Here is an 18,511-nt window from a genome sequence, read left to right on the forward strand (position 1 = left end):
TCTGGGTGGCATTAACAGTATGGCAAGACCGATTGCGTAACCAATCTGTGTTTTTTTTGGTTGGACAACATGACTGTAGTCGAATGTATCAATCAAGAAGCAGCATGGTGTAAAATGATTCTCCGCTTGTTGAAAGAGATAGTTTTGCTATGCATGAGACTGAATATGCAATTTAAAGCTAAACATGTGCCAGGGGTGTTGAATCATGCTGCTGATGCACTCTCTCGCTTCAAGATGCAGGTTTTCAGAGCACACCTCCCGTCTCCAGCAACGACTCCCACACCCTTCCCAGAACTATTTTGGCAGATTGGTGCCCCCAACTACCGGACCTCTTGGCAGCTAGCCTAGCACCAGGAAAGCGCATGAAGGGGCGTTTTGGGCATATTGTACCTTTTTGGGAAGGGACTGGGCAGAGAAGTGGCATGACACAGGGGCACTCCTTGTCTACTTAGGGGCCTTGAAAAAGGAAGGGCGGTCTTCGGCAGCAGCAAGGCAGCATGTGGTGGCTATCTCTTTCTTTGCTCAAACAAGAGATAGGGGGGATCCCACCAACAGTTTCACAGTTAGGAAAGCTTTGAAGGGGTGGCAGCGCCTACAAGGGTCAACACCGGACACGAGGCATCCGATAGGGGTGGAGCTGCTAGCATCTTTACTGGGGGCTTTTCACCTCATTTGCAACACCACAGAGGAAGCTCTGTTGTTCAGCGCCGTCTTTTCGTCGGCTTTTTATGGAGCGTTTAGGATTGGGGAATTGGTGGCCAAAAACAAACAGGATGATCAGGGTGTGTTGCAGTTTGACCGTGTGAAGGTACAAGACTGACAAGGACCCCCTCATCTAACACTCTTCTCATGTTATTATCTGGGTCTTGATAAGGGAGAAGGGGGTGTAGGTAGTACCTTTCCATAGAGAAAGGTGAGGCCGGCATCGGCCACGCCGAAAGTTTGGCGGTCGTGCCTGCCCCTGACGATCACATAGAGGCAGGTTTGTCACGCGCAGCGGTGACGCGACAGGCGCGCCTCGACTGTAATTGGTCGTGGGTCCTGGGCGTGACCCAGAAGTGATTGTAATCACTCGCGGGTCACGCGTTGGGCTAACGCCAGGCCGGTTTAAAAGGTTGGGGAGCGTAGGAGAATGTCTCTTTGCTCCCCGCACCCCTAGCTTGCTGCACCAGCCTCGCTAGGAGGCTGTAACTTGATTTCCCCACCCACCATCCCTTAAAGCAAATATATTGTGGTGAATTCTTCTGCTTTTTATTCACAGGTTTGCATTTGTATTGTTGTATTGTGTGTTATCATTTTCTGTCTCTTTTTGTCTAGGAGAGGTTTGTTTCTTTTACAGGTCATCTATCGTCGTATTTAGTGCTATTCCTTGGTCAGGCGGTGTTAGAAATGAGGGGACTCTGTTTGGCGCAGGCAAGTACCAGCAACAAGCAGGGACGCTTTACTTCTAGTCAGGGCGAAGGATGACTCCTTAGAATAACCCCTGCTCACCCTCTAGGTGCGTGGCGCGAGCAGTCAAGGCTAAACCTCAGGGCGTACAAGGTTAAGCATTTGCAATTATGCACACAGTAAATACTTTGCATGCACCACAAACGGACACCAGGCAGGTTGTATACAAAAATAATAAGGCTTTTATATATTTTCAGCAGACTTAGTACAAGACCCAGTAACGGTGAAACGGTGGGGCCACGATCTCTATGAATACGGAAAGTTCTTTTATACGGAAAGTCTTCTTAGGCGGGGCAACAAGGGGAACTGTGGGGCATAGCACACTTCGCGCTGAGGCGGCAACCGGGAGGCACGCGTCAGACGGCAGGGAAAACTGGACGTTGCGGACCCTGGATCCGATGCGAGCTCGCGGTCGAGTTCGTAAGTACAGTACCTTGTTTCTTTTCATGAAGGCGGGTGCGGGACACTCAGCGGCTCTTTCAGAAGGGCGAGGCGGCAGCCGGGGCTCCCACGCTTTACGAGGGGGGTCTGTTCCTTCAGGCTCACAGCAAGAGCGGGGTGCCACAGGTTGGCAAGTGAGCAAAGCGGGGCAGCCGGGCACGCTTTCTACGTCCGGGCCGTCCGAGGCTTGAAGATGCTCACAACGCCGATTCTGGCGGGAGGGGTGAAGGTGCGCAGCGAGCCTCCGGCGAGCGAGGTGACGGGGGCAGCCCAGCACGGCGTAGGGAGAGCAGCTCAGATCGAGCGAGGCTCTTCCCAAGGCAGGGGTGGCTAAGCAGTCCGGTCACAGCTCAAGGAGGGGCTGGGGGGACGGCTCCGGAGAGGGAAGGAACACCACAGTCCAGCAGTGGGCGAGTGAAGGTCAGGATGAGCCCAATGGTCCTGGGGCTCAGTTCAGGGGGCAAGCTCGCTTCCAAGCCCTTGGATATCGTTTTGAAAAGCACAAGTTTCTTGAAAATAAAAATAAAGCAAAGTCTCTAGCAAAATGTTCCTCTTCTCTCCTTTGGCAGCAAGGTCACCACTGCAGGCCAGTCCCCCAGGATAGGGACAGTCTTCCTCCTTACAGCTTTCCTGGCGCCTCCTCCTCAGGCAGAGATTCTTCTTGGTTCAAAGCGGATCTGATTTCTTAGGAGCAGGGCTCCTACCTTTATACTGCATTTCTTTTGTTCTCCCAGGCCAGGGGGGCCCTTGCCTAGTTCAGTCCAGTTCTGGAGCACTTTGTTGACGCAATGCAGGCTTCTTCTTTCAGAGTGCAGGGCAGAGTCATCAGACGCTCCACAGGGGGCAGAGCCGGCATTGTGGTGGCAGAGCACAGTCCTATTCAGAGTCCAGGTGTACTCCTCCCACCCATCTACCTGTCAATCTTTCTATTCACCACCAGGCTACCTAGCCCTGCCCATCTGGGTTTCCCCAGCCCTGTCACTCACACAAGTCAGACAGCAGATACACATCACGCAGAGGCAGGCTGAAATGGTTAGGAAAGCAAAGGCCATCTTTCTAAAAGTGCCATTTGCAAACGCAGATTATTAAAATAAACCTTACGAAAAGATATACTCTATTATTCTGAGTTCAGGCATACTAAACTCGATTTTCTACCATGTTCCCTGGGTTGGTTAGGATCATAGGATGTAACAATCTTAACCGCCCATTCTGGCCTATGAGAACAGGGTAGCCTTACAATAGTGAAAAACGAAAATGGCTGTGATTCACTATTAGGACATGCCACACACATCAGGACTTTTCCTACCTTATGCTACAATGCACCCTGCCCTTGGGCCTGCCATAGGGGTGACTAACATGAAGTTAAGGGAAGGTTTAGGGACTGGCAAGTGGGTGCACTTGCCAGTCAGCATGGCAGTACCAGACTGCACGCAGGTTCTGCAATGGCAGACCTAGACACATTTTTCCAGGCCGCTTATGTGGGTGGCACAACCAGTGCTGCTAGCCCACCAGCGGCATTTGTATTTACACTCCCTGGCACTCCTGGTGCACGTTAATGGGGTCTGACAGTAAACCAAATAAGCCAATCATGGAATCCAACCAACATAGCAATTTACAATGGGGAGAGCATATGCACTTTAGCACTGATCAGCAGTGGTAAAGTGCCCAGAGTCATAAAACAGCCAACAACAGGTCAGAAAAAATGCGGGAGGAAGGCAAAAATTTAGGGATGACCCTGCAAAAAGGGCCAAGTCCAACAGGCGGTAAGGTCATGATTGGTGAGCAGTAAATGTAAGGTCCTTAGAGGGAGGCGCCATTCTTGAATAGGGTCGCCCAAGGGGGAGGGACAAGTGGTCTCTCCTAGAACTGCAGGGGCAGTTACAGCTGATTGGCTGGATGGGTGCGGGGGAGTGGGGAGTTATGCTTTCCCTAGGCTGGTTGGCCACCCCACACATGCATAATGGCACCAGTAAACGGCACAGAACTGCAAGGGCACCTTATGGAGATAATATACAGAGCATACGGGGGTAACCAGGGGGGGAAGTACCCTCACGGGAACGGGCCCTCTGCGCATGCGCACTCCAGTTGGAGGGCGGGCATAATTTGATAAGGATCTGACACCAGTTATTGACCTTGCAGTAGGCTCAAATAGGGATACGCAGACAAACTAACTGCTATTATGATTGTTGATGATGGTTGTTTTAGATTCGGATAGGAAAACCTTGTATTAGAGATATGTTAAGGTTAGCCAACTGACATCTGTACTTATCAATGTAATACAATGTTTTTTCTGCATATTCTGTAAATATTGCATTTAAATAATTCTATTTAAGTTTTTTATGTTAATCAATACGGCCGGGGGCTTTACGACCCCCTCATCCAAAACTCTTCTCATGTTATTATCTGGGTCTTGATAAGGGAGGAGGGGGTGTAGGTAGTACATGGCCATATAGTTAATTACACAATGAGCATAACATGTGCGTGTGTTACCGTCTCTCAGATCGTCTATGTGTCTATGTGTATGATGCCGTAGGTCAGTGTGCCTAGATGTTTTTAGGGATGATGTACTGTCCGCATATCTGCAAATATGCAGTTTATGTATCAATGCATGTGTGGATATTGTGTTTCTTTGTGTCTGAATGCGCTTCACAAAGCTCAACCAGTTGCGTTCTATCAGTGCTTGACTTTTGTTCTGATTAGTGCACATGAAAAGGATCAGTATGGAAAAGAATAAACGTAAAATTGTGCCGTGCCATTTTGCTATATGACTGATGGTGGCAGTATATCCTAGAAAATGACAAGAGGCTGCTTTATCTGCTCGGAAACACTTTGAAGTAGGCAGCATTTGAATGCACCACATTAAACAACATCACAGTCACTCGCTGAAATTAAAGCATGGCCCTCTAATCCACAATATCAGTCAGTCTGAATAAAGTACCATGTTTACTATCATCTGACAACTAGTTGTCAACGTTTGATTTATCATGTGATTTTCATTTCTTCTAGGGGATCCTTCCTGCAACCAGAGTATCTCTTAGGATAAAATCCCCGAGTTCAGAAGAATACCTATTGAGCTATGATAAGCTACTGACAGAGAACAAGAAGATTGTTTTGATTCTTAATTTAAGGACAAAAATGAAAGGTCTTTTTTGGCTTTCTCTTTCCTTGGTCTAAGCAAAAGTCACGAAATTCCCAAAACTCACATTACATGGTAACGTGTAATTTTCACCAACAGAAGATTTATTCTAGAAGAAAATGCATCACTTTGAGACTTTTTCTGATCAAACCAGTCTCGAGTCGGTGTTTTGTAGGATGTCTTTGTGCAAAAAATGCCCTTTATTGGAAAAGGTCACAAAAGAAGGCAGCAAACCTTTTTTCTTCTAAAAGCATCATTTCACACATTTTAATGTAATTTCACGAAATAATTAAGGTGATTTTTCAAACCCCTCATCTTCCCATATGTTATGCAAACAACAGATGTAAGAATGATCCTTCCCACAGCCTACAACTTGTAGGGAAAAACATTTATCATGGGTAAAACCTTTTGAAGCTCCACTCAGCAGTGGGCAGAACACAAATACATCTGCGTGCGCCAGTCCTTTTTCCACTGCTGCATACAAGATTGTTTATTTGAGAGTTTTCACAATTTCCAAGGCATCTTGAAGAAGCCGTGGCATGTGATATAAACCTTAGGGCTTATTTACAAGCCCAACACATTCACTTTTCTTGACACACAGGCGGCGCAATTGGTTTGCTCATCTTTACAAGGTGTGACTTTTCGTGGCTTGTAAATATGGGCCCTTTCAGGCATTACTCTACGTGAAAGGGGTGTTCCATGGGTATTGCTGTGGGTGTTCCCATGCAACATCCATGGAACATGACACATTACCAGATTTACAACATTTAGTAAAACTGGAAATGCATCAGAATACTACGCCTCCCCAGGGGAAGCATAGGAATGGCGCAACAAGAAGAAATACTTTTATTTTTCCTCGTTATTTCCTCTTTCGATGCATAAAGAGAGGAAAATGCCATTAATTATTGTTTTTGTGCAGGAAAGTCTCCCTTCCTGCACAGAAACAATCCTCCCTGCAGCGCATGGCACCCTTGCTAAATTAGGCAAAGGTGCCTGCATTGGCACACAGCAGCCAATTTGCGCCAGTGCAGGGGAAAACACAGGGATGTCTCACATTGGGGCATATTTACAAGTCGCTTGCGCCACTTTTGCGTCATTTTTAACATGGGAAAAGTGACGTACGCGTGGCACAAGGACTTGTAAATAAGGCCCATTGTTGTTAGTATGACACATCCCTGTGATTTAAAAAAGAAGTGGCACGGCGCAGCCAAATGGCTTACAGCGCCACGCTGAGTCATTTTCTTGTGGATGAGGCTCCTTGTAATGAGTTTCCTTAAACAGATGGAGCTCCTGGGGGATTTAGGTCGTATTATCCTGAGGGCCAGATTTACTAATATTTTGCATTGAGAGTTGCATCAAGGTTTTGATGCTGTCCCGACGCAAAATGTAAATCCAGATTTATTAAGTCATGCAAAGCCTGATTTGAAAAAAAAAAGTAACGTAATGCACTGCCTTGCATCATTTTGCATCAATGAGGTGTTTCAAGCTGATGCGTGTGAATTAATGGAAAACGAAAACCGAGAAACCACATCGGAACAAACCAAGTCAGGGAACACCAATTTTAAAGAAAGAAAATTTTAAGGAAATACAAAAAAATTAGAAATTAAAGGAAACATTTTAAAGGGAAGATCATTTTAAGGAAAAATCCAAAATTACATTAAACTTGGGTGGAGTTTAGGACTGCTGTGGTGCTTTTAGGTTCAGGAATAAGTAAGGTCTCGGGTGATGAGGGGAATAATTGGAGTTTGTTCAGGGGATTTTTAGAGTTTGGAGAAGGGTGGCATGTAGGGACAGTGGGGGATTTTTAGGGTTCATGGATAGGCTGAGTTTAGAGCTGGTGAGGGTTTTTAACGTTCAATTATGGGTAGGGCTGCGGTGGTGAGGAGTTTTTAGGGTTGAGGATGGAGTGGAGTTTAGGGTGGTGATTGGTTTTAAGGAATCAGGGATGGGTGGAGTTTAGATGTAGAAAGGGGCTTTTAGGGATCAGGGATAAATAGTTTAAAGTGCTGAGGAGTTGTTATGGGTCATGGATGGCTAGTATTAAAGGCAGTGAGGGTTTTTAGGGGTTCAGGAATGGGTGGAGTTTGGTTCTACTGATCTGTTTTAGGGGGTATGCGATGGGTGGGGTTTAGGCATTGAAAGGGGTTTTTAGGGTTCAGGAGAGGGTGAAGTTAGAGGTAGTGAGTGATTTTATGCTTCAGGGAAGGTGGATGTTTGGAGTAGAAAAGGCTTTTAGGCTACAGGGATGAGTGCAGTTTAGGCATGTTGAGAGGCTTCAGAGGGTAGGGATTGATGGTGTTTAAGGATTGTAAGATGTCAGTGAATTTAAAGCATCTGAAGTAATTATTTGACAATGTAAAATATATAAATATGAGATAATGTCCACTATAGTAAAGCACTGAAATAAATATCTCAGAAAAAACTGAAAGAAAGACCTTTAACAATTGCATTTACACTGAGTAAATAAGCATTCAAAAGATAATTTGTACCAAAAAGACATTCTATAAATTGGTTTCTAAAAAAGGTATATGTCATACATTCTGAAAATTTCCATTAAACAGTTTAGATGAAATGGTTTCTCAGTAATTGTGTTCTATGAAATAGTTTTTCTATGAAATCACATACATCTGTTCCAATCATCCACACATGGATTTTGATGCAATGTCAAATTTATTAAAGTCTGCAAATCTGGGTTGCAACCAAAATGGTGCGGTAACCTGATCTTGGCACAATAAGGAGAAATAGCTTTCTTTCTCCTCATTACTTCCTCCCCGGGTGTCAACCGCCTTACTCCATCAAGAAAATTCCTCCACTGATGTCCCTTTAGCGCAGTCTTCACCTTCTGCAGGGACCTGTCCGCCTCAGTATGTTTGGCTGTTTTGGACAATGAGAGGACGCGGGGACACGCGATCTCTATAATCATCTTCATAAAGTCTTAAGTCCCCAAGTTGTCCTCTTGCTCTGATTCTGCCTTGGCCATTACTGGATGTTTTAACAAGTAATCTGCTGGGTTGTTGGCTCCAGGGCAGTAGTTCACCTCAAAGTAGTACTGCTGTAATTGGACTCCCTATCTCTCTATCCTCGGAGGTCCATTGTGGTCTGTTTCTGCAAACAGCATCACTAGGGGCTTGTGATCAGTCACTACTATTGCCCACAGAGAGAGAGGTGGAAATGTTTGCAGGCCCATCCAATGGCTCTCAATTTGTGCATAGTGAGTTTCCACACCCGTCAGCTATTGGGATCCACCCACCTTTGTTTTTCATCTGCAGAAGTACTGCTGCTAGACCTACGGGGCTCGCGTCTACTATTAGCTCAGTTCTTCTGGCTGGATCAAAGTACACCATGGTTAAGTCATGCAGAAGGGCTTCCTTGACAACACAAAAGGCCATTGCAGCTTTGCTATTCCATTCTTATTTGACATCTTATTTTGTGAGAGCCCTCAGAGGTTCCGCGAGTGGGGTGAGCTAGGGAATGAAGTTGCTGCAATAATTGCATATCCCAAGAAAATTGTGCACTTCCAAAGGGCTTCCTGGGATAGCAATGGTCTTGATGTCCTTGATTTTATTGGGATCTACCGGGAGTCCTTTTGTCCTGAACCTATAGCTCAAACATTCTATTTAGTTTGTGTAGAACAGGCATTTGCCCCTGTGATGGGTCAATCCACAATCCGCCAGATGATGCAAAGTTTCTCTGAGCCATGTGTGATGGTCCTCTAGGGTGCTGCAGAAGATGAGAATGTGATTACTGACATTAATCACATCCACCAAACCAGATAGAGTCTCTCTAATAGGGGCCTGAAAGACCTTAGCTGCGGAGGACACTCCGAAGATGAATCACTTGAACCAGTGAAGCCCTACATGTGTGGAGAATGTAGTTATGTACCGGCTCGACTCCTCCAATGAAAGTTGATTGTATCCAGAGATTTTATCCTATTTGGAGAACCATTTTGCGCTGTTTTAATCAGCCAAGATCTCATCGATGGTAAGCGTTATATGCCGTTCTCTGCAAATGGCCTTGTTGGGCAGTCTCATATCAATGCAAAGTCTTATGGCCCCTGGCTCTTTGGGTTTTGGGGCAATAACCACTGGTGATACCCAGAGTGTCGGGCCAGCTACCTTCTCAATCACACTCTCCCTTTCTAGATGGTCCAATTCTTTCTCCACTTGTGGCCTAAGAGGAAACAGCACTCATCAGTGATGCAAGGTAACTGGCCTCACAAGGTCATCGATGTGAAGTTTCACTTCCACTTCCCTCAGGCACCCCAGCTCTTGAAACAGTTGTGGCAACTCAGAGAGTATATTGTCTGCCTGAGATTGATGGACTTGCTTGGTGAAAAATTCTAGCTCCAAGTCTTCGGCAGTGTGACACCCAAGCAGGTTTCCGGGTGTTGCTCTGAGTCACATGAAATTTGGTGCTCATCCTCGCATCACCACTGGACACTTTAATGACCACTTGCAGCTGAATGGGACACGTGCCTCTGTACGTGTATATCCTGGCCTTTGTTGGGAGAGTCGCCGGTCACAGGTTCAGCTTCTAGAGCTGTTTGGAGTCACTAACATTGGCTGAGACTCCCTTGTCAATAAGGGATGATATCAGCACCCCATTTACGTTGACTTGGCACATACATGGTGGCCTCCTTTTCTGATTTTTTCACCCAGTGAACAATATGGTGAACACGTCTTGTCGTCATCATCTTTTAGCTGGCCCTCATCAACTCTTTAATTAATTAGGGGCTGGGTCCTCCTTGCGGTCCATAGTAACAGATGCTTTATGTTCAGTGTTTTCCTCCCTCTGATGCTTGCCCGCTCTTAAGCATTGGACGTGCGACAGACTTTTGCAAAATGGTTGGACCCACCACATTTCAGACACACCTTTCCCTGCAACGGGCACCCGCGTGGCGGACCATCCCGCAACTTGTGCATGATTTTTCATTTGTTTTAGGGATGGCATTTCCGCTTGTCTTTGTGGGGTGCCACCCTATAGTCTCTACTTGTTTTTCCTTGAACTTGGCTACTCCAGCAGTTACTGATGTTGCTGAACTGCTAGCCAATGCCAAATCCATTGCTCCGGCTCGGCTGTACACCAGCTCGTGAGATCTTGCTAGAGTGAGTATGTCATTAAACATGATGCCCGGTTGGCATAGTATCAACTTACGAAGGTTGGAAGATTTACACCCTTGGATTCATTGAACTCTAACCTTATCCTGTTTGTTGATTCCTGAGCACAAATTTGCAAGTTTGTCCAGCCGCACAAAGAATGTGTCGACTGATTTACCTTCTATCTGATGCACTTGTTGCAGTTTGAATCTTTCATAGGCGGGATTCAAATGAGGGTCAAAAGGTTTGCTAAGCACAATCACAGCTGTATTAAATTTGTGGTCATCTCCTGTATTAGGTAAGTTCAGAAATAAGTCACATAGTTGATCACCGCCCATGTGGAGCATTAGTGAGCATTCCACTGCGCCACTTGCCTCTCATGTGGCCCTAAAGAAATGGCTAATCTTCCAACCCAAGGACGCAATCTCGGGGCAACTTTCGCTGGGTCCTCTCATAGCCTGAAAGGCAGAAGTATCGGCACGGGTGCTTACACACTCCTGTTCTGCGCTGGAAATTCAGGTTCCTCCGCCGCGCACCTTGGTCCTGTGCAGACATGACTGTTCAACTACTGTTCTGTTGTGGTACTGCACTTATTCCTGAGTTGTGACAGTGCCCATGGTGTCTTTGGGTCAGCAGGTGTCTTTCCCTCTGCTGCCCTTTGTGCCTGTAGTATTAATACTTCATTTATCTTTCTTTTTATATTTTTTCCTTTTTTCTCAGTTTCAGTTTTGGTTTCACTAAGAAACAGTTACCCTGGCAATTCCAGTTTCGGTTTCAGTTTTGTTTCCCTAAACAATAGTCTCTGCAACTGCGCGAAAATTCGATGACAACCCTCTGATGTCTCTCCCACCCACGCTCCTCACCTCCAGCGCTGTCAGTCAGAATGTCAGGCCTGTAGAATAGTACACCCGATCTTCATTGTGAAGAAAGTCTTGCTGGAGCGTAGCCTTCGCACACTGATGCTCCGTCACCGCTCACCACTGGGGCGGGGCACTCGTACACCACAGCCGGCTTCAGAAATTGTATCAGTGCAACCTACAGGTCACAGGGATGATGAGCAGGGTGGTTGGCAGCCGGCGAGGTCCCTCTGCCCTTGCGATGGGTGTGACCTGCCTCGTTGCCAGTGTAAGATCCCCGCTGGCCCACATGTCGAGGCCCAGTCGGACATTAGGCTGGACACAACAGACGGAGCAGTTTACCAGCACTCATGTCAGCTACACCCTGACGTCGAGGGGTCAGGTGCCCTTTATTTATTCCCTCTGGCTGCGCCCAGCCCTTGGGATGCGTGTGACACATGTAGTGCGTCTTGTGTCCGGGTGGTTCACTACTCCTTCCTCATTCTATCTTTGTAGTTCTCACCTTTCCACTCTCCCATCACAGAAAGCATTGAAATGGAGTTACAGCAACATAAATAGTTAAATACACAATCAGCATAACATGAGCGTGTGTTACCGTCTCTCAGATCGTATATGTGTCTATGTGTATGGTGCCATAGATCAGTGTGCCTTGATGTTTTTAGGGATGATGTACTGTCCGCATATTTGTAAATATGCAGTTTCTGTATCAATGCATGTGTGGACATTGTGTTTCTCTGTGTCTGAATGTGCTTCACAAAACTCAACCAATTGCGTTTTATCAGTGCTTGACTTTTGTTCTGATTAGTGCCCATGAAAAGGATCTGAATGGAAAAAAATAAACGTGAAATTGAGCCATGCCATTTTGCTATATGACGGAAGGTGGCAGTATATCCTAGGAAATAACAAGAGGCTGCTTTTCTGCTCAGAACCTCTTTGAAGTAGGCAGCATTTGAATGCACCACATTAAACAACTTCACAGTCACTCGCTGAAATTAAAGCATGGCCCTCTAATCCACAATATCAGTCATTCTGAATAAAGTAGCATGTTTACTATCATCTGACAGCTAGTTGTCAACGTTTGATTTATCGTGTGATTTTCTTTTCTTCTAGGGGGTCCTTCCTGCAACCAGAGGCAACCAGAGTATCTCTAAGGATAAAACCCCCCGATGTCCGAAGAATGCCTATTGAGTTATGATAAACTACTAACAGTGAACACGAAGATTGTTTTGATTCTTAACATAAGGACAAAAATGAAAGCTCTTTTTTGGTTTTCTCTTTCCTTGGTCTAAGCAAAAATCACGAAATTCCCAAAACTCACATGAGAGGATATCGTGTAATTTTCACCAACAAAAGATTGATTCTAGAAGAAAATGTATCACTTTGAGACTTTTTCTGATCAAACCAGTCTCGAGTCAGTGTTTTGTAGGATGTCTTTGTGCAAAGAATGCTCTTTATTGGAAAAGGTCACAAAAGAAGGCAGCAAACCTTTTTTCTTCTAAAACCATCATTTCACACATTTTAATGTAATTTCACGAAATAGGCGATTTTCCAAACCCCCTCATCTTTCCAAATGTTATGCAAACAACAGATGTAAGAATGATCCTTCCCACAAACTGTAGGGAAAAACATTTATCATGGGTAAAACCTTTTGAAGCTCCACTCAGCAGTGGGCTGAACACAAATACATCTGCGTGCGCCAAGTCCTTTTTCCACTGCTGCATACAAGATTGTATTGAGAGTTTTTACCATTTCCAAGGCTTCTTGAAGAAGCCGTGGCATGTGTTATAAACCTTAGGGCTTATTTACAAGCCCAATGCATTCACTTTTCTTGACACACAGGCTTGCCCATCTTTACAAGGTGTGACTTTTCATGGCCTTGTAAATATAGGCCCTTTCAGGCATTACTCTGCTTGAACGGGGTGTTCCATGGGTGTTGCTGTGGGTGTTCCCATGCAACATCCATGGAATTTGACACATTACCAGATTTAAAACATTTAGGTGCACATGCATCAACAAAACAAAAAGCGATTCCTTATTAGCGAAAAATAAGGATTCGTTATTAAGGAATCGCTTTTGTGAATGCATCAACAGATTCGGTAAATAATAGCGATTCCCTAAAAATCGCTATTTTTACCGAATTATCAATAGCGGGGCATGCAAACACCGAAGAGCTAATAGCGATTTCGGTAATACCGAATTAGCTAACAGCGAATTCGGTATTAGCGAAATCGGCAATGATCGGGTCGCTCCGGGAACGTGTTTATGACATCACCAACCAGGAAATACTGCTGCCCCACCCTCATTGCCTCGACAGAGGAGCAAACAGGAGCTGGGACTGGAGACTGGCTGTGTAGATTGAAGCCACACCAACTGAGCTACCCTCAAACACTACCCAGATGGAGAAGGAAGCACCATCCAGCGCTGAGGCTGCACGCAAGCGGAAACGCAAGTTTTCTGACCGGGAGCTGGAGCACCTGATAGAGGGAGTCAGCAGCAAGCACGATCATCTTTTTGGTAAGCTGTCCCTCAAGGTGCCAGAGCCCGAGAAGCGGCGCATATGGCAGCGCATCCGGGAGAGGGTAAATGCTGTTGGTGTGACGCCCCGCAGCATTGACGACCTGAAAAAAAGATGGTACGACCTGAGGAAGCGGGCTAAGGAGAGGATTGCGGAGAGGCTCCGGGAGGCATCCAGAACGGGAGGTGGGCCTTCTACAGTTCAAGCCAACACTGCCCTGGAGGAGCTGGTGGAAGGGACGATCGAGCATGAGGCCGTCGTGGGAGTAACCCAGATGGATACCTCCGGCGCAGCCACAAGTGCCCAAGGTAAGATGCATGCCAGTGCCCATACCCAGCATAGCGTAAATCCATTCCCATGCCCCCAGCAGGATCACAGTGTGCATGCAGCTTTGGCCCACACACCTTTACTCTTAACACTAGTGCATCATGGGAGTTGTAGTCTAGTCAGCCCAGTGTGCATGTACAGGATGAAATACAATTACAAATCACCACATCAGTTGAACATGGATAGAGACTGTTTATTTAGTGGATCACAGAGGGACATGTATGTTTACAACACTACGTAGGTGTAACTATCCCACTAACCATGCACTGTTTCACACACAGATGCATCTCCTGGGGATTCGGACGACAGCGGGCGGCTGAATATTTCGGAGACTCCTGCGGATTCCGACATGGACACAGCGCAGGATGCGCATACATCACCTCCACCTGCAACCCCACCACCACCACCACCAGCACCACCAGCACCAGCACCAGCACCACCAGCACCAGCACCAGCTACACCAGCTCCAACTACAACATCCACTAAAGCGCCGAGGCGCAGGTCCCAAGTCCTGGCCATGCAGGTGATGGGAACACCCTCTACACCATCGGGACAAAGTCTGTGCAGCATCACACCGCCTGCTGCACCACCTGCACGTTCCAGACTCCCACAGCGGCGCAGGTCTCGGCCAAGTTCACTCTCCTCAGGCGACGTTGATATCACCCAAAATGCTGCAATCGAGGAAAGGATGCTGCGTGTCCAGCGCCTGCAGGGACGACACATGGCGACAATCAGCTCAAACATCGTGCGCCTTGCAAGGGAAATGCTTGCCATGACTGCGGCGGTGAGGGACATGAGCACTGTGGTGGCAGAGGGCAATGGGCACCTGAGGGAGGACATCCATGAGCTCACCCGTGCCATGAGGGAAGGCCATGAGTGCGAGAGGAGGAGGCACCGTCAGAACTTGGTGCGGTCCGCGGCCTCTACAAAGGCCATCACAAGGATGAGCAATAGCACCGCAGTGTTGGCACGCTGCTCGGTGTCCTTGCAGGTGGACCTTGGGCACTTCTGCGGGGATGTTGCCAAGGCTCTAGGGCAGATGACCGCTGCAGTAGAACACCTGCAGAGCGGCACATTCAGTGCTGGTGCATTGGGAGGGGAAGACAGCAGTGAGGCTGCCTCGAGTGTAAGCAGTGTGTCTGTGGCAGAGACCAGCACCAGGCGCCGCAGTTCACGGGGCTCCACGGGGACAGGTCGTGGTGAGGCGTCGGAGACACCGGAGAGGAGGCTTGGCGTACGTGGCAAGCGCCACTAGACTGATTTACATCCATACCTGACCGTGGTGGGGCAACCATGGTCCTCCCCTTCCTGACGCTGCACAGCCGTGACTTAAACGCACATTTGTTCTTACAGTTTTCATGGGGAGCATTATTTTCATTGCTTGTTTGGTTGCACATACCGCAGTGCTACTGTGCATTAAACAGTTGCACCACCAATGAAATAGTAATGTATCATTCTTACCTGCTTCAGAAATGATGTTGCATGATGTATGTCCGCCTCCTATGGCCCTCTGCTGTGTTAGGGACGTGTGCCTGTCGCTGTTGGGCGGGTGGTTGGTCATCCCGGTGGTCGTCATTCCTGTCCACCTCTATGGGTATCCCCCTTCTGGTCGCAATGTTGTGCAGCATTGCACATACAGCAACAATCCGGCAGCAGGTATCAGGTTTGTATAGCAAGGCGCCGCCAGTCTTATGTAGGATTCTAAAGCGACTCTTCAGAATCCCAAATATCCTCTCTATGACATTCCTAGTGCTTATGTGTGCCGCGTTGTATCGTTATTCCTGTGGGGTTGCTGGATTGATGTATGGGGTGAGTAAATATTCACGCAGGGCATAAGCACTGTCACCTAGAAGATAGAAGCAAACACTTAGCAATGGCGATGTTCATACATGTGTGGTGTTCATGTGGGGAAGAGGTATGTGTACGTACCAAGCAGGTGTCCCTCTCCAAATTCTCCGTTGAGTGGATGCCACTGTGGCGGAATATGTAGGAGTCGTGTGTGCTCCCCGGAAATTGTGCCACTAGGTCCGTTATGATGTGATTGGCATCGCACACAACCTGCACGTTGATTGAGTGGTATGACTTGCGGTTACGGAATATGTACTCATTTGCTGAGGGTGGACAGATGGGGATATGCGTACAGTCGATGCATCCAATTACATGGGGGAATTGTGCCACCTGGTAGAATGCCTGTTTGTTGCGGTCCAACTGCTGTGGGGTTGTGGGGAAGCTGATGTGGGTGTGTATCATTGTCAGCATGGCATCTAAGAATTTCTGGAAGAAGCATGAGAGTGCGCTTTACGATACGCCTCCGGCTACGACGATTACCCCCTGGAAACTTCCTGAGGCCAGTAGGTGCAGGCTGCATAGGACCTGGACGTGCGCAGGGATTGCATTGGTCCGGTGTGTCTAGTGCTGCAGTAGTGGTTCCAGGTCTGCAATGAGGCGCATGATCATGGCACGATTCAGTCGATACTTCTCGTACACCTCGTCCTCATTCTGTCTGAGCAAGGTGATGCGCAGTCTGAATACTCTCTCCTGGACCCTTCTCCTGCGCTGTCCTGCCGCATTGATACACATCCTCCTTGCAAGCACGTAGAGGGCTGCCATTTTGTGCTAGCCAACAGGGTCTCCTTGGCCACATTTAAGGGTTTGGTGATTGCCACAATCAGTTGCACATGTTTGAGATTTTTTTTTTGTTCACAAAACTTTTTTTTAAACTTTACCTCCAGGTTCTGATTCCCCTTATTTTGCTCATGCTAAATAGCGATTTTTGGGAATTTCGGTATTTGCAACTGTTGTTGCATTGGGTAGCGATTCGTTATTAGCCATTGGCACTTGCCGGGAGCTATTAGTGATTTCGGTGATTGCTAATTCGGTATTTAGCGATTCTGTATTTTTGCATATTTGTTATTTGCGAATCGGTATTTTTCCGGTATTTATTTAGCGATTCGTTAATTGCTCACAATTTGGGTTGATGCATTGGGATTCGGGTTTTGATACTCGCTAACGGGTGATTTTTGCGATTCGGTATTTTACCGACTGGATTTTTGCTTGATGCATGTGCCAGTTAGTAAAATTGGGAATGCGTCAGAATCCTATGCCCCCCCAAGGGAAAGCAAAGGAATGGCGCAACAAGGAGAAATATTTTTATTTCTCCTTGTTTTTTCATCTTTCTATGCATAGAGAGAGGAACATGGCATGAATGATTGTTTTTGTGCATGAAGGTCTCCCTTCCTGCACAGAAATAATCCATCCTGTATCACAGGCCCCCGTGCAAAATGACGGAAGGGTGCCTGCGCTGGCACATAGCAGCCAATTGCGCTCTTGTGCAGGGGAAAGCACAGGGATACCTCACATTGTTGTTAACCCTTTCTGTGCTCATGACGAGCTGGACTCGTCATGGCACACAGTAGCCGTGTGCTCATGACGAGTCCAGCTTGGCAAGACACCCACCCACGGGGGAAGCGCTGGCGCTCCCCCCGTGGGCGGTCGATCTGGGTGTTTTAACCGGGGAAGGCAGGGGAAGGTCTTCCCCTGCCTCCCCCTGCCCCCCCTCCCTGTCACAACGACGTCAGCATGCGAGGCACACTGACGTCATTGGAGGTTTCCCTTTGTTCACCGACGTGCAGGAAGCCATTTGCTTCCTGCGCGTCGGAGAACAAACAGGTATGTTTTGGGGCTGGGGAGGGGGGGGGGGGATTTTCTCGAAAGAGACATCAAGCAAAGGAAAGGGTTTTCCTTTCCCTCAATGCCTCTTTTGTGCATTCCTGCTGCACGATCTTGCGATTGTGCAGCAGGAATGCCCACTAGCGCCAGGGATTTTTTTGTTGTTGTATTGCAATGTATTGTGATGTTTGGGGTAGCGACCCCATAGGCAAGGGTCGCTCCCCCTTTTGGGGGCAATAATTTGTGGCTTTGTATGCCCCCCTGGGGGGATGCAGATATATTTTCTTTTTAAATCGGCCCACTGGGCAATTATAAGAGATGTAGTGGGGAGTGGCCCCTTGGGCAAGGGTCACTCCCCTTTGGGGGCCATTTTGTTTTTAGGCCATATATGTTTGTTTTGTTTGGGGGAGCTGCCCCTTAGGCAAGGGTCGCTCCCCTTATGGGGGGTATATTTCAGGCTTTGTCTGCCCCCCGGGGGGGCAGATTTTCTATATAAAAAAAAAATGCCCACTGGACCACCAGGGAGTGTTTAGTGGGGAGTGGCCCCTTGGGCAAGGGTCACTCCCCTTTGGGGACTATGATTTTGGCTGTCTACCCCCATGAGGGGGGCAGATTTCACAATTTTTAGGTCGCGCATTCGAGACCTCTTGTATATACTTTAGTATATACTTATATGTTTATATGGTTTGTGGGCTAGGACTTGTCTGCTTCTGCTTAGGGACCTTTTTTTCTGTTCAACTGACTCTATTTAACTGTCGATAGAAAATGACCAGCAGAGGTCAGTATAATACCAGAATAATTTTCTGCTGATGGACTTTAATTTTTTTAATTTTTCTGGCAACTGCCTCTTTTTAACTTTCTTGATATAAAACGACCAGCAGAGATCAGTAAAATACCAGAATCACTTCAGCATTCTCTAGATTTCAGTCCATAGAAATTGTCTTCCACGAGCACCCATAGACAATAATATTTTTTTAAATCTTGTATTTTCAGTGATATGACCGCAAAGGACTAGATTTTA

The sequence above is a fragment of the Triturus cristatus genome, chromosome 11 (assembly GCF_964204655.1).
Source record: "Triturus cristatus chromosome 11, aTriCri1.1, whole genome shotgun sequence".
Taxonomy (NCBI): Eukaryota; Metazoa; Chordata; class Amphibia; order Caudata; family Salamandridae; genus Triturus; species Triturus cristatus.